Below are 14,222 nucleotides of genomic sequence, written 5' to 3' on the forward strand. Positions count from 1 at the left end.
TTCATTTTGTTAATCGATTCGTGCAGCGAACGGCTCAATTACAACTAATTTCGTTCGAAGGGAACAAGGAGCGACAGGAGCTTGTGGGTACGACCCAGTACAATTGAATATCACATTCCACGAGTAACGATCGCTTACCGACATCGTACCTTGTTTCGCGATATCGAATACGGTCCCCATCACGGGACCCGGTAATCGTTCCAGTTTCTCCATTCCATCTTAAAGTCCACGTTTCCTCGAGCCCTCGTGGAGTCTATCCCAGTAATTCCTCGAGATGGATCTCGACGTTCCGTGAGACGAGAAGTCGTAACCCGGGTTTCGAGCGTGATCCTTGCCGCGAATCCTTGCGAATAGACAACCACGTGGGTCGTAGACTATCACGGGCGCGAACGCGATACGAAATCCGATCTGGACGTCATCCGTCAGCCGAAGGAACGTCCGAAGACGGTGAATCCGCGGGTTGCGCGATTCGACCGGGTTCTTTTCCGGGTGGGGCAGGATTCGTGATCGGGTGGTGTCGCAAAACGGTCCCCGGGGGGGACGTTGTCCTTGCGAGCGTACGTTTGCACGTCGGCGATGTCCCGTGGGAAAACGCGAGAGATCGGAATGCGGTGGAAAAGGGGTTTCCGTGGCGCTGCGCGCACATACACACGGCCACCGCTCGCCCGCCTGTCCACCCACCACACCCTGGGGCTCTCTTTGTCGCTCCGCGGCCACCCCTTTCGGCTCGGTGGTGCGGCAAATCAGTCGTTCTTACGGGAACACGATGGTCGACGACGTTGAAAGCGGCGGTAGCTGTTAAAGAGGAGGGTTGCAGGGTCGCGGGGACGGGAGGAGCAGGGATGAGGAGGGAGGCGGCGGTGAGCGGTGAAGGCGAGATGGGCGCGTGGGAGGAGGAGGAGGAGAAGGAGGAGGGTGGGGTGGCAGGGGGTTGGATTTGGTTGAGGGTGGTTTGATCGTATGGTACGATGTATTTAATCTGCAGGCCGCTATATGGTCTTGGTTATTCATGGTGGTCGGGTGATGGGGTTCTGGTGGGGGCATGGTGTACCGTCACGAAGGGTGGCGGTAGGGAGTGGGGGCGAGATATTGATCAAAACCTACCCTGGCACCAACCTCTCCCTCCCTCTCCCTCTTGCTCCATCCAATCCCCCCACCGGCACCCTTCTCTGTATTTCTCGCTGTCTCTCTTCTCTCCCCATCCCCCTCTTTCTCTTGCACTCTTGGTCTACCCTCTCCTACCCACACCTACCTTCCTTCCTTCCTCACCCCCTCGCTAGACTCGACCGAACATAGCCAGCGGTTCTCAATGCTGCTCTCGAAAGACGAATCATTAGGGTTGTACTCGTGACCCACGGTTCACGCAACAATCAAGATCTCTCTTGGCGAATTTCACAGTTCGGTCCGCGATAGTAAATCCTGGCCACTTTATCGAATCGAACGCGTGCTTGAATCTCGTTCTCGCCTAAAAGTGGCAAATATAGAGTCGTGGAAAGACGTAGATACGCTCCGGTTATACAGGGTGTTTCGTTCGTTGAGGAACGGGTCGATGTCTCGCGAAGGGATGAACCCGTCGAAAAATATTTTTACGAATAGTTTGATTGGGTAGCGCGGGAGATTCGACGGTGAGCTTGATTTCTTTAGATGGTACCTAGACGAATACGATCTTCTTCTTATTGGACCGCGGATGTTTATCAATAGGATTTGCATCCGTGAAGAATTAAAAGTATGCGAGGGTATACGAAGTATCGAAAGTAAATACAATGAATACTCATTGTACAAAATTATAGACTCGGACATTTCGTACTTTTATTTATGGACTTTGAGGGATCCTTTAATCTCTCAATTATGGAAATGGACTAAAATAGGAAAAGACGTGTCGAATATTTTTCGATGTTCCATATATCATGCAAAGTATATTTTCCAAATGAAAAAGACGGACGCTTGGAAAGAATTCCTTGTAAGAGGGTTAACTACGTGTTCACCGTTCCGTACACCGTGAACATTTCAGGAAACTCCACAGAGGTATTCTTTGCGCACTCGTCGCGTTTATATTTAAATTATCGGTGCTTAGAACGGCACCGTCGACGTTTTACTTTTCTCCTTTCGAGATCAAAGAGTAACGCGACGCGAGAAAGGTACTCGTTGGACCGAGTGAATTACGACTCACTCTTTGGTCCACACGCCGTAAATAAGATTCATAACGCCACTCGTATCTATTACTTTTACGATTCGCCGGAATGGGCCGCGGAGGGCGAAGAAAAAAAAAAGAAAACAAGAAAAGAAAAGAAAAACCAACGGAGAACACGCGGGATCGAAGATTGCTCCGCGAAAAGTTTCTCCTTTGCTTTTCGCTCCACTTTTGGCCTCCGAGATCATTCCACGACCGAGTTCGAGAGTGGCTGGAACTTTTTACGAGGTACCGCGAGGTCCACTCGACGACGTCTCTCCTTTGATAGCCAGATCAAAATGTTTTCTAATTATTCCGCTTCTAATTACGTTCAGCCAGGTGAGCGGCGATCGACCGACAAAATAGAGACACTCGCTACTGAAAATGTTCGCGGAGCTCTCACGCTGAATAATTGACGCTACGACTTTGTTTATCGTTCGCTTGGATCGATGAACGCGACTTCCACAAATAGTAAACAAACCGAGTACCTGTTTCCTGGTTCTAGGAAGGAATTCGTTACTTTCGCCGTCATTTTTGGGACCGCGCACTAAAATTTACAGATACCGTTCGTATCAAAGTTATTTGCGTGATTATAATATATATGAACCTGAAAAAAAATCTATTGTTTCTTTACGGAAACGGTGGAGACTTCGAAAACAATCCACCTCGGTATCTTACCAAAAATACAATTCAAACATCGAAGAACGTTCGATCGAAGTAAAAAGTAAATTTTAAGTAATATCGTCGAAAGTCGAGCAACAATGTGAACGACAGTTTCTCTCGTGCCGCGGAATAATTCAAGACACCATCTACGAAATTTATTTTTCATTCGCCGCTCTGCAAAGGGACGCCAGAGAATATCGCCCCGAGAAAAGGAAAAGCCGAAAGGGAAGAAAATAAACGACCGCGTTACGAACGGGACACGATTAATTTCGTATCTCGCCTTTTATGAAGCATTTTGCGATTCCGGTTAAACGATCAGTTCCGACTTTCGTCCACTCGAAAGCATACGCAAAATCCTTGTCCAGGTAAATACAAAATATTTGAATTCGTCCTCTATAACACTTTTTGATTTTTCGAAAAGTATCTCAAATTTTTCAAATTTCGACACTTTTGATTTCTTTCTTTTTTTATCCCTCGAAACTTTGACTTTCTCTCCATTTTATGGCGCAAGTCCATGTTTTTTCTCGATCGAAAATAATTTACTTTTCATTTCTCTCAATTTAACTTTGCTCGTTCAAGAGCGTATTCCGAAGCCTAACTTCAGTCGGTTTTCAACTTTACCAACAGAATTTTTGCCTGTACCTGTAACGAAATCTTTATCGTACATTTCAAAAGAAAGTGCGCATGGCCGACATACGCAACGCTGATCTGATCACACGAGGACGCATTCTGGTCCCCGGGATCGCTTTCCTCGCATCTCCGCGAACGTTGGAGCGGATTTCTGCTATATTCACGATAAAAAAAAATTCCTCGTGGCCCGCTCGAGTGGTCTTCGTCGACCCCCCATCCTTTTAATGATCCCTGAGGAGAGAGTGCTTTCGGAGTATCGTCTCGAGGGTCGTCGGAACGACACGGTGTAACGTCATCGCGGCGTTTAATTATTTTGATTTTCGCGTTCGACGCGGTCCGCGTGCTTTTGTCGCCGCGGTTTTTTCCAACGACCCGCGGGGTCACGTCGATTATTTCGACGGGCGTCGAGGTGGAAGAAACAACGCGGTCGGGAATGTGTTTGATAAAAAAAAAAAAAAAAAGAAAAAAGAAAAAAAAAACATTACGCACCCGCTACGCGTCAATCATCGATTCCACCCCCCACCCCCCACCCCCACCCCCACGACCGTTCGGAAATAAAGGAAAACGCGAGCTCGTGGCCGTGTTTAGCCGTCGGATTTGATACGAAAATCTCCATGTAACGACTTTCACGCCGATGACTTTTAAATTGCACTTAGGGCCCTCGAGTGGCGAGGGCGGAGCTCAGAACTGTAGTCATTAATTCATCGATTCCGTAAGGCTCGATTGGTGCTCGCGCACGAATTGAAACCGTGGGGACGTCGAGTGCGCGGATTTTAATCAGTACGGTTTATCGAAGTTTCGATTGCTCTCGTGATCGTGCGAATCGGTACTCGATCGTCACGAATGCGCGATGATTTATTTATGCAATTTATTATTTTAAATTCCCTCGACTTGGCCCACATTGAGAGACATATGCGGCACAGGAAATTGTTTTCTTTTCTTTAAAGAAGCACGAAGCTACTTGCGACGATTCGGAAAGTTTCCTCAAATTTTTGATGGACGTACGCTGTTTGCGAAAAACTAGGATCTCGCTTGGTTGCGTTTCTCGAACTCCCATTGGGCGTTCCCCGCACGTGGCGCAGTAAATTTCAAAACAATTATAACTAGAGGTTTATGTTCTCCTCCCCACGGGCGCGGAAAGTTTCATTAGGAATGGCATTTCGAAGATCCGCGAGCGATTAAACGCGGCTAGAAATAGAGTCGGCTGACGAAAGGGAAAGAAGAAAGGATACAATGCGGCGCATTGTTTGCAACGAGATATCGAGGGGGAAAACGGTTCGTCGCGGCGGATTAAGGGGCAATCTTTGCAGGTCATCTAATTATGCGGTAAAACAGCGTTAATTCGCGGTTAATTTCTTAACGAGACAACTCGCTGGCACGGCAAAGGGTGGCGCGGTCGCGTTAGAGCCTCTAATGGCTCCGCGTGGCTACGTCCGGCTAAATAAAAAAAAACAGAGAGAGAGAGAGAGAGAGAGAGAGAGAGAGAGAGAGAGAGAGAGAAACTTGCACCGACGAAAGGGAGAGAAAGGCGGCGAAAAAGTGAGGAGGATGAAAAAAGAAACAGCAGGAGCGGTGTGTTAATTAATTGGCGCGTAATTAAAAGCCGCAGCGATACACCCGGCGGTTGGGGTAGTCCCTCGAGTCGATACACTTCAAAGAATCCGTGACGCTGAAAGATATCGGTTTAGCAGGCGCTACCCTGCGACAAGTAGCAGTCTCTCCTTTTTTTTTCTTCCCCTGTTTCCCTGCCCTCGCGGCCGGGGAACGCGGAGCGCGTGAAAAATCAGAGTAATTAAAAGAGTGCCCGGGGGGAGCGGGGGATGATCGAGCGGGGACAGATCAAAGGGTAAGCGCGCCGGATGATCGAAAGATTCAGGATCCGACGAGTGGCACTCGACACTTTTCGTCGAGTGTTCCTCTTTCGCGGACAGTTTCGCTTCTGTGTTGTCTCGATCGTCCCGCAGGACCGATTCGCCTGACACTTCGGGACAGTAGTGTAGCTCGTTCAGTATGCCATACAATATACGTATTATACTGTAATATACTAATATAATATAATATAATACATAATACAATATACTGTAATATTATACGTATTATACTGTAATATTATATGGTAATATATTGGTTTGTCTGAAAAGTCCATGCCGATTTTTCGTACGTGGTACAGGTCTTGATATATCGGAAACACTAAAAACAAATAACGTGCGTACATCTCTTAAAAGGTGGAAAAGGTTGCGGAACAAAACGGTATCTATACATTTCAATAAATATATACATCAAAATTCAAACGTGCCTTTGAAGTTTTCTTAAAAATTGCCACGAACTTTCTGGACAATCCGATATACATATATACCGTACATATGCGTACTGTACAATACTGTTTGTATTTCCGAAACAAACTAGAAATTGTAAACAGAGTTTATTTTCTTTACCATATGATATTACAATAATTATTTATAATATGTACTCGTACAATATGACCCGTGAACAGAAAAATGACATTTGAATTTTTAGTATATTGCTTCTTTCTCGTTTAAATTAAATGGTAGGTTCGATGTTTCCGAGTGTATGTAAACACTTGGTTGCTCTATCCGGTTTGCAAGAGCGTGGAAACGAGAAGCATCGAACCGATCAGGGTGCATCGACGAGAAGACTCGTCATTACGGCCGATAATCGTCGACCGGGCGACGTATCGAAAACATCGCCGCGGCAGGGGCGCGAGAGTGGCCTCTTTAAAGTAGAGTATCCTGTCGCGGCCGATAAGTAATCTTGTACCGGAACACTGGAGGCGTGGATACGAGCCCTTTAAGAGCGGGTTCATGTGTATTCGACATGCGTATTACGCGTGCTCCGCGCCGGGATTTGTCACGCGTCACCTAAAGCCGCTTTCACAATGGAATCCAATCGAGGAGAGCGTGTTCCTGGCTCGGGGCGACTTTCGCGGGGCAAACGCCTGCTTTAAACGATTTTAATTTCCATTCATCCATGAAACGCTCGATCGCAACTTTCGTCTCTCGGGATTTGACAGGGTTCGACAATAAGATCGCGGGGTAAACGATACCTAACCCCGAAGAGATTTTAATTTCTCTTCGATTCCCAACTCCTCTCGTTTTGCAAGCTTTCGCTCCAACAAAAGGAGCTCTTTGTACGCAAGTTCTAGCTCCCGCGACGGACTTTAATTCCCTCTCTAAATTTGTCTTTTAATTCGCGTCCCCCGAGCGGTTCGAAACGGTCCGAAAACGTAATTAATCCGGCGATGAGAGGACAGGAAGGATAGCGGAACGTAGCTAGTCACCTGTAGATCCGCAAACGCCTCGGTAGCCCACCGTCATTGAGCAAACAAGCATCGTGCCCTTGTACGAAGGTTCCTGAAGTACTCTAAGCTCGATATACTTAGCGGTTACCCAATCAGCCCCAATCTAATCCGCAACTATCTACCAACTCCTTGGCGACATCGTTGCACGGGCTACCCGCTCGAATTCAACGAGCCTTCGGTCCTCCTCTACCTACAGATCTCATTACGGATTCCGAATCGCTTCTTTGCGATGCTAGCCCTTGACCATCGGCTGTCCCGCAACTTTGGAATTGGTATCGAAACTGGGTTTCGATGAACAACCGATCGACGTCGAACGCACGGTACATTCTATGTTTCTTGAAGACATTTGTCTAAATTAACACGGTGAACGGCGTAGGTACTTGTGTTTCTGGGGCGGCGCGGTGGTGCACGCCATCTGCTGGACACGCAGGCGTGAGCCATCAGTGGTACACGCCGGCGTGAACATGTCAAACAGTTGATACGATGTTTTCGAATCAATTTTTCATTACGAAGTTTGTTCATGCACGTATTTATAAAAAGAAAAGGAATATTTATTTTGGAAACATCAAATCTATCGTTTAACACTTTCGCTGCGGGATGATGCACGTGTGCGTCCAACTGAAAATATATGGTTGTTTTTGTTATTTTTCAGTTTTGTTGTTCGACAATCGTACTATATATAAAATAGGTTACCACAAATATATATTTTTCAAAATAACCATATTAGATAAATTGTAAGAAATTTGTCGTTAAGAAAATATCATAATTGCAGCTCCCAGCTAACGGCTACTCATTACGGATTCCAAATCGTTTCTTTGCGATGCTAGCCCTTGACCATCGGCTGTCCCGCAACTTTGGAATTGGTATCGAAACTGGGTTTCGATGAACAACCGATCGATGTGTCGAACGCACGGTACATTCTATGTTTCTTGAAGACATTTGTCTAAATTAACACGGTGAACGGCGTTGGTACTTGTGTTTCTGGGGCGGCGCGGTGGTGCACGCCATCTGCTGGACACGCAGGCGTGAGCCATCAGTGGTACACGCCGGCGTGAACATGTTAAACGGTTGATACGATGTTTTCGAATCAATTTTTCATTACCGATACATACAAGCGCGAAGTTTGTTCATGCACGTATTTATAAAAAGAAAAGGAATATTCATTTCGGAAACATCAAATCTATCGTTTAACACTTTCGCTGCGGGATGATGCACGTGTGCGTCCAACTGAAAATATATGGTTGTTTTTGTTATTTTTCAGTTTTGTTGTTCGACAATCGTACTATATATAAAATAGGTTACCACAAATATACATTTTTCAAAATAACCATATTAGATAAATTGTAAGAAATTTGTCGTTAAGAAAATATCATAATTGCAGCTCCCAGCTAACGGCTACTTATTTCGTCCGCAGCGAAAGCGTTGATTTAGACAAATCTCTTAAAAAGACACAGAGGGTACGAACACTTAGACTGACTACAGCGGCACGCACGAAAGGTCGATCATCGTTGATCCTGAGTATCGATGAGTTCGTGCTAGGTGTAACCTATCACGTGCAAAAAAAGTCCCACTTTACGATGTTACAGGGACGAATGAATCGTATAGACGAAATGTAACGATAACAAGAGTAAACTTTATTATACAGTCACGCGATGTTCCGATATCGACCTCAAGGAGCGACCAGGAAGGGGAGGAAAAACTCTCGTCATTAGCGGTCAGCGGCTTTGTGATACCGCTGTCCAAACATTGCGTACCCTGGCTATGATAAAGTCATTGCCAGACGCCGCCGCGCCATCGACTTTGTTCATACAAAGTGTGTCGCAGTTCTTAGACCTATCTAAGAACTGGTCCCCGCGTGGGGACCGCGCATCCGCGTCACTTGGTCCCCAATCGGATCTCGCCCCCCTCGAGCATGAAAAATTTCCCCAGAGCGGCAGAGGGGGGTCCGTTCGGAGCGGACCCCGAGCATCATCGAACGGGTGAGCACGATTAACTCGCGGTGAACCTGTGTACGTCGGTTGCTCGGTCTCTCGGAGTGAGTTCTCAGCCTCCTGAACGTTTCTCCAGCCGCCTCTCTCTTCGTACCTTTTCCTCGTCCGGTCGTTTCTTTCCGTTGCACGAGAGGATCCCCCCTCGGTCCCCCGTTCCGTCCGTTCCCTTCTCGTTCCGGCCTCTCTCCGTGGCGGCAACGAGCGGGTTCGAACCGCGAGGCGAGTCGAGGAACCCTCACCGACCGAAGGAAGAAAGAAAGAACGAACGGTGAGCAAATGCTCTCCTCGCTCTCTGCCCCCTCTGCCGCTCTCCTCTTTGCTTCTTCTCCCCCTCTCCACCCGCTGCTCTCCCCCTCTCTCGCCCCCCTCCCCCCCGTTCGACTACGGCTCCTCCGTACGTCGATCTCTCGGCGTCTTTTTCCCTCCCTTTTTCAGCTGCCTGCCCCCGGTGTTTCTTCGTTTTTTCCGTTCTCTCCTCTCCTTTCCCCTCTTTCTCCGGGGGTCAACGTACAGGCGCTCGCGCGGCGTGACCGAAATCACACACACGCTCGTTGCGAACTCGCTCGACTGTGACTCGCTTCTTCATCTTTATTTGGCCTCTAATTGTTCCTTCTTGCGCGACGCCCGTCGGTCTGCCTGCCTGGCTCCGGCCGGGCTCTGGCCTGGTCTGACTTGCCTTCTGCGAGCTCCGACGACCCTCCCAGGGTACCGCTGACGAACTTTCGAACAGTCACCTGAGAGGATTCCTGAGCCGGGCCCCGTCTCGGACACCGACTACCTGCCGCGCGGAAACTCGCGTGGGTCGCCTTCCAGGGTATGAATGAGGAATTTTTCTGGGCTACCGGGTGACTGGACGCAATTTCCAACGATTCTGCGGGGGACCTACAGGAGTGGCGACGGAAGACACTTCGGAGGGGTCCTCGGTGGTGGTTAGTGGTTAAGGAAGCCACTGTGTGGGTTGTCTTCTCGTGGTGCTAGGTAGACTTAACCCTTTGCACTCGAGACTCTCAGGTTTCCATTAGGTTTCACCATTAGGTTTCACCGTTAGGTTTCACCGCAGCAAATCCATCGGCGATAATGTTTTTTTAGGTTCAATTTCTTCGGAACTCGAAGCGTCAAGAAAGGTGACGTTACTCTCAAATCTCGATAGCTCGGCATTCGTGGCAATAGAATGTTAAGAAAGCATCCTTAGAAATGCTGGTAGATACTAGGAAAAAAAGGCTTCGAGTGCAAAGGGTAAACACGTCGATCGTGTCATGTCGCCCAGAGAAACGGGTGACAGGACTTTCCATTAGGGACCTAAAGAAATTAATTTCAATGCTGAGAGAACAATGTCTATCAACTATCAAACGAAGGTCTGAATTTCGTCGACTACAATCACACCTAGCACTTTCCACACCCTTTCGAAGAAAAGGGGTCCAGCACCTAATCATCTCCTCATCTCCTCCAATCGCGACGTCACGAGTCTAATTCCCGGGTATCATTCCCGCCCTCAAATATCAATTACCCTCTTTCGATCTCGTTTTGTCCATTTCGACTCGAAAATCCGGTTCCCGCCGACTCTGAAGGATCACCTTCATCGACGACTCGTTCTCCAGTCTCCCTCGCGACAGTCGGCGTATCCCTCCTCCCCTCTCTCTCTCGAGTGCAATTAGCTCTCTCTCCCTCCCTCCCCTCGGCCGTGAAGAACCGAAGATCGTGGCTGCTTCCGGTCGCGATAGTGGTTTCTGATCGGTGCCAACAACCTGGCCCGTTTCATCGGCATCGCTCGGACAATGCCTTTGGATCGGGCTCGGGTACACGGCCACGCTTACCTGACCCAAAGGGGGGGGCTGGCTGACGGAAAAAGGGGGAGGGAAACGGGGCCCCGGGTGTCGCAGAGAGCAGATTAATGGTCCCAAGGAATTCTTGGTAGTCTATCCGTGGAACGGACCGCTCTGCTCCCCCTCTGCCTGCGCTTCTTGGCCGATGCCAGAGGTCGTGCGGACCAGGAACGCACCACCCACGCGTTGAAAATTTCATAGGAACACTCCGAAGGTCGTTGCAGGACCCCCGAGCGTCTTCTAGCTTCGGTTAGACGCGGTTCTTGAGTATTCAGGATGCGAGAGGCGAGGGTCGAGGGGAATCATCGTTGGGGTGGCGTCGATTATGAGAAAACCGAACTGCTTCGATGACAGTTCATTGTGTTGGATGTAAGAACTGTATGCTACAGTTTGAATTTGTGGCGGGTTTAGTGTTAAATCCGTTCTATACTTTTTCTATATTTTTTCTATACTGCCAATACCCACAGTCAGGCGGTCTCATAAACATTCGTACCCCCTATGTCTATAAAAACTGAAGGATATTTATTTAACAGAATATAAGAATATTCCTTACGGAGGAATAAGACTTAAACTTGATCTAATGTTCATAGATGTCGTGAACATCCTTCAAAAACTGTTTGGAAAAATTCTTCCAAGACATTTCGATTACTTCTCGATCCCCCTGATATAATATCGTCTCGTTCCTTTTGTCTCTTTCTTCGACTAGACAAATCTATCCGTCCCTCTTAAAAATTTTCTTTCGTCCTCCCGAAGTTTTCTCGTACTTTGGAAAGCACTGTCCGAAGCTACAACAAAACCGCCAAGAGAAGAAATAAAGATTTCTCAGAAGCGCTGAAATATTTAGACCAGACCTTCCCCGTTGCGCCAGGGGTGCTTCGCAGAGTTTCTCCTTTCGCGAAAATTTGTACCACCTTCCGCGGGATGTGGGTCGACGACGGTTCCCGGCGACGTCAGGATACGATAAACGAGATGGAAGAGAGACGGGCGCTTCGTTTCCGCGGAAAACGGTATTATTTGTCGACGAAAACAAGACGACGACCGACGCGATCCTCGACGGCGAAGACGAGAGATTAGGAAAACTTTGTTATTTTCCGTTAAACGACGCGGAGGGTACCTGGAATTTCCAGCGCTTTGTAAACGGTCGCCTTGCGGCCTCCCGGCACTCGGACAATGATACCTCTTGTCTCAAAGTCTACCTGCGCGCCGAGTACCGAGTTACCTGAGTCTCTGTCCTGCTCCTTAGGTCGCGGTTAGGGCCTTGTTATTAGCTTTGTACCGTTTCGAACCTGTTCCACGCGCCCTCGACAATCTGGAGTAGCCTCTTCTGGATGGGCAAAAGAATTTTCGATATGCTCGTGTCGCGGTAGGTGTGATCCCTTCGTGAGAGAAAATTCTGTGGACACTCTTATCCTTTTTAACACGTCATGGTCGCCACGTTGTGTTTATTCCATTTTTGAAGGAATGGAGTGTCGAAGGAACTCGTTATTTCGTCAGCTACAACGTTACTTTAACGAAGGTATATCATTCCATTGACAAAAAGCACCGATCACCTCGAAATCTCGTTAGAAAATGACTTTCGAAATTTCATCCTTTACACGTGGACCTTCAAACAGCGTAACTTTCTCCTAAGAAGTTTTTTTGCACAACGAAAAGTAACGTACATTCTGCGAACGCACTCTGTATAAGTAATGGAGATAAATTGAGAAACGTAGATGAAGGGGACGACGAATAATTTTATTTGCTTTCTTTACCAAAAGAAATACTATCTTACAATTTTTACACCATTTTCATATGTAAAACTGATAGCTTATAAGTAGATTGCGGATCTTTATGCAAAATAAAATCTTAGCAAACGTACCCACGAAAATTGAACCTAAATAGGAATTCATTTTACTCCCCTAAATAGGAATAATATAAGCTCTACTTTCAATATTTGTTTATATAATAGCATGTTGTGTGCATTTTGTAGTTTCTTACACATTCAAATTTCCTATAAATGCATACAAATCCGCAGTCTACTTATAACTGTGAATATTTATGCAATCTGACGAGTCGATGGTAAAGTTCGCAAGAATCTGCACAAACACAAAAATATATAAGATATTTACAGTAATATACTTCTTCTACCGTTCAGAAAATAAGACGTCTGTGAAAATATGAATTTGCATAAACATCCGCGGTCTACCCTGTACGAATTTTTCACTGTTTCGTGGATTTTCATTCCAGCGAACAAATGTGTCGAGACCAGATTTTTTTCCTTACTTCGAGACGCTCAAATTTTCCGCGACCAACCCCTCCATTTAGTTCCGTCGTTCCCATTTTTCTTCATCCGGTTAATCTGGTATCCGCCGCGCGGCGACTCGCGAGAGCGTGTAGGATATTTCCTTACGGGGACCGGAACGATACCGAGTCGATTACTTTTTAATCCCAAATTACTCCTGTGGTAATCCGGTTATTAAGTCGCCGCCGCCTTTTCGAAGCTAGATGCACGAAAAACTGGCCTTCGGTGGAAAGCTCGCGAATTTACAGGCAAATGCTCCTAGATACGAATCGCCTTTCGTACGGGCTTTTGCGAATCTGGTCGCTTTCGTTTCACGGTAATGACAGAGAATTTTCAATTATTCCTCCGCAAATTACGAATCGATAATTTAATTAAGGGACGAAGCCTTCGTAGGACGCTTCGAAAAAGGGAGAGTATTCGTGAATTTTTTGAGGACAAATAGAAAATTGTCTGGTTATAATTGTTTATAATTGTTTATAATTGTTGGATCTATTCTTTTTTGCTGTCTAGACGTTCGACATATGCCTTTTATTTCGGTGAAAGGATTTACAAAAATAAAGATCGAAGTTCGATCAAAATATTACAGAAAGATGGAAGAAAAAATTTGGTTGCCGCGAAAGATTCCGGAGTCGGTCGTTTCCGCACGCGCCGCGCGTCGAGTAGGAAGACCATTCTTCTTCATTGCAGCGTACAAATGCGCTCAACTTGACCCCGAACACGATAAATCGGATTTCTGGGCTTCCGCGATCTTAGCTGAATCAATCTCGCGCCGGTCGGGACCACCGGCGATACGGATCGCGCGGAAAGTGAAACTGCCTTTCAGCGGACTTTGACGAAGATACGGCTTCCCGTTCGTCGACCAGTCGTGTGCCAAATAGAATCGAACTCCTCCTGATTCCTTTAGGCTTTCTATTATCAAAACACTTCGTGCGTAGTCTCATATGTTTGGGGAGAAATCATTTTGCTCGGGATTGTATCAATAATTTATGATTGATTCAGTGCAAGATTATTAACAACACTGAAATTTCTCGGGATAATTATTGTACGATTTAATTTTATTGAAAAATTAGTTTGTTTTTTCTTTCTCCGATTAGAAAGACGTAGTTCTGTGTGTAATAGGTACGCGTTGACTAAGGTAGTTTTAGTGGACCAGAATCTAAATGTTAGTTTAGTGGAATCCAAATATAAGAATTAATTTACTCAAAACGCTTCAATTTTCGCTACATTTCTCAACACCATATTCCATATATATTCCTTGATGTATTCTCTTCTAAAACACTCGGCCCTAGAGCTCTTCCTTCCCCAACTTCTTTTGCGAATTCATATTAAAGAGAATTCAAATATA

At 46.6% G+C, this 14,222-nt stretch overlaps 1 protein-coding gene across 2 annotated transcripts in view; it reads left to right on the plus strand.

Annotated features, from left to right (window-relative positions):
* LOC128878725 (LIM domain-binding protein 2) overlaps nt 1-14,222 on the plus strand; it is a 191,382-nt gene that overhangs the window by 65,669 nt on the left and 111,491 nt on the right. The window lies entirely within an intron of this gene.

The sequence above is a fragment of the Hylaeus volcanicus genome, chromosome 6 (assembly GCF_026283585.1).
Source record: "Hylaeus volcanicus isolate JK05 chromosome 6, UHH_iyHylVolc1.0_haploid, whole genome shotgun sequence".
NCBI lineage: Eukaryota > Metazoa > Arthropoda > Insecta > Hymenoptera > Colletidae > Hylaeus > Hylaeus volcanicus.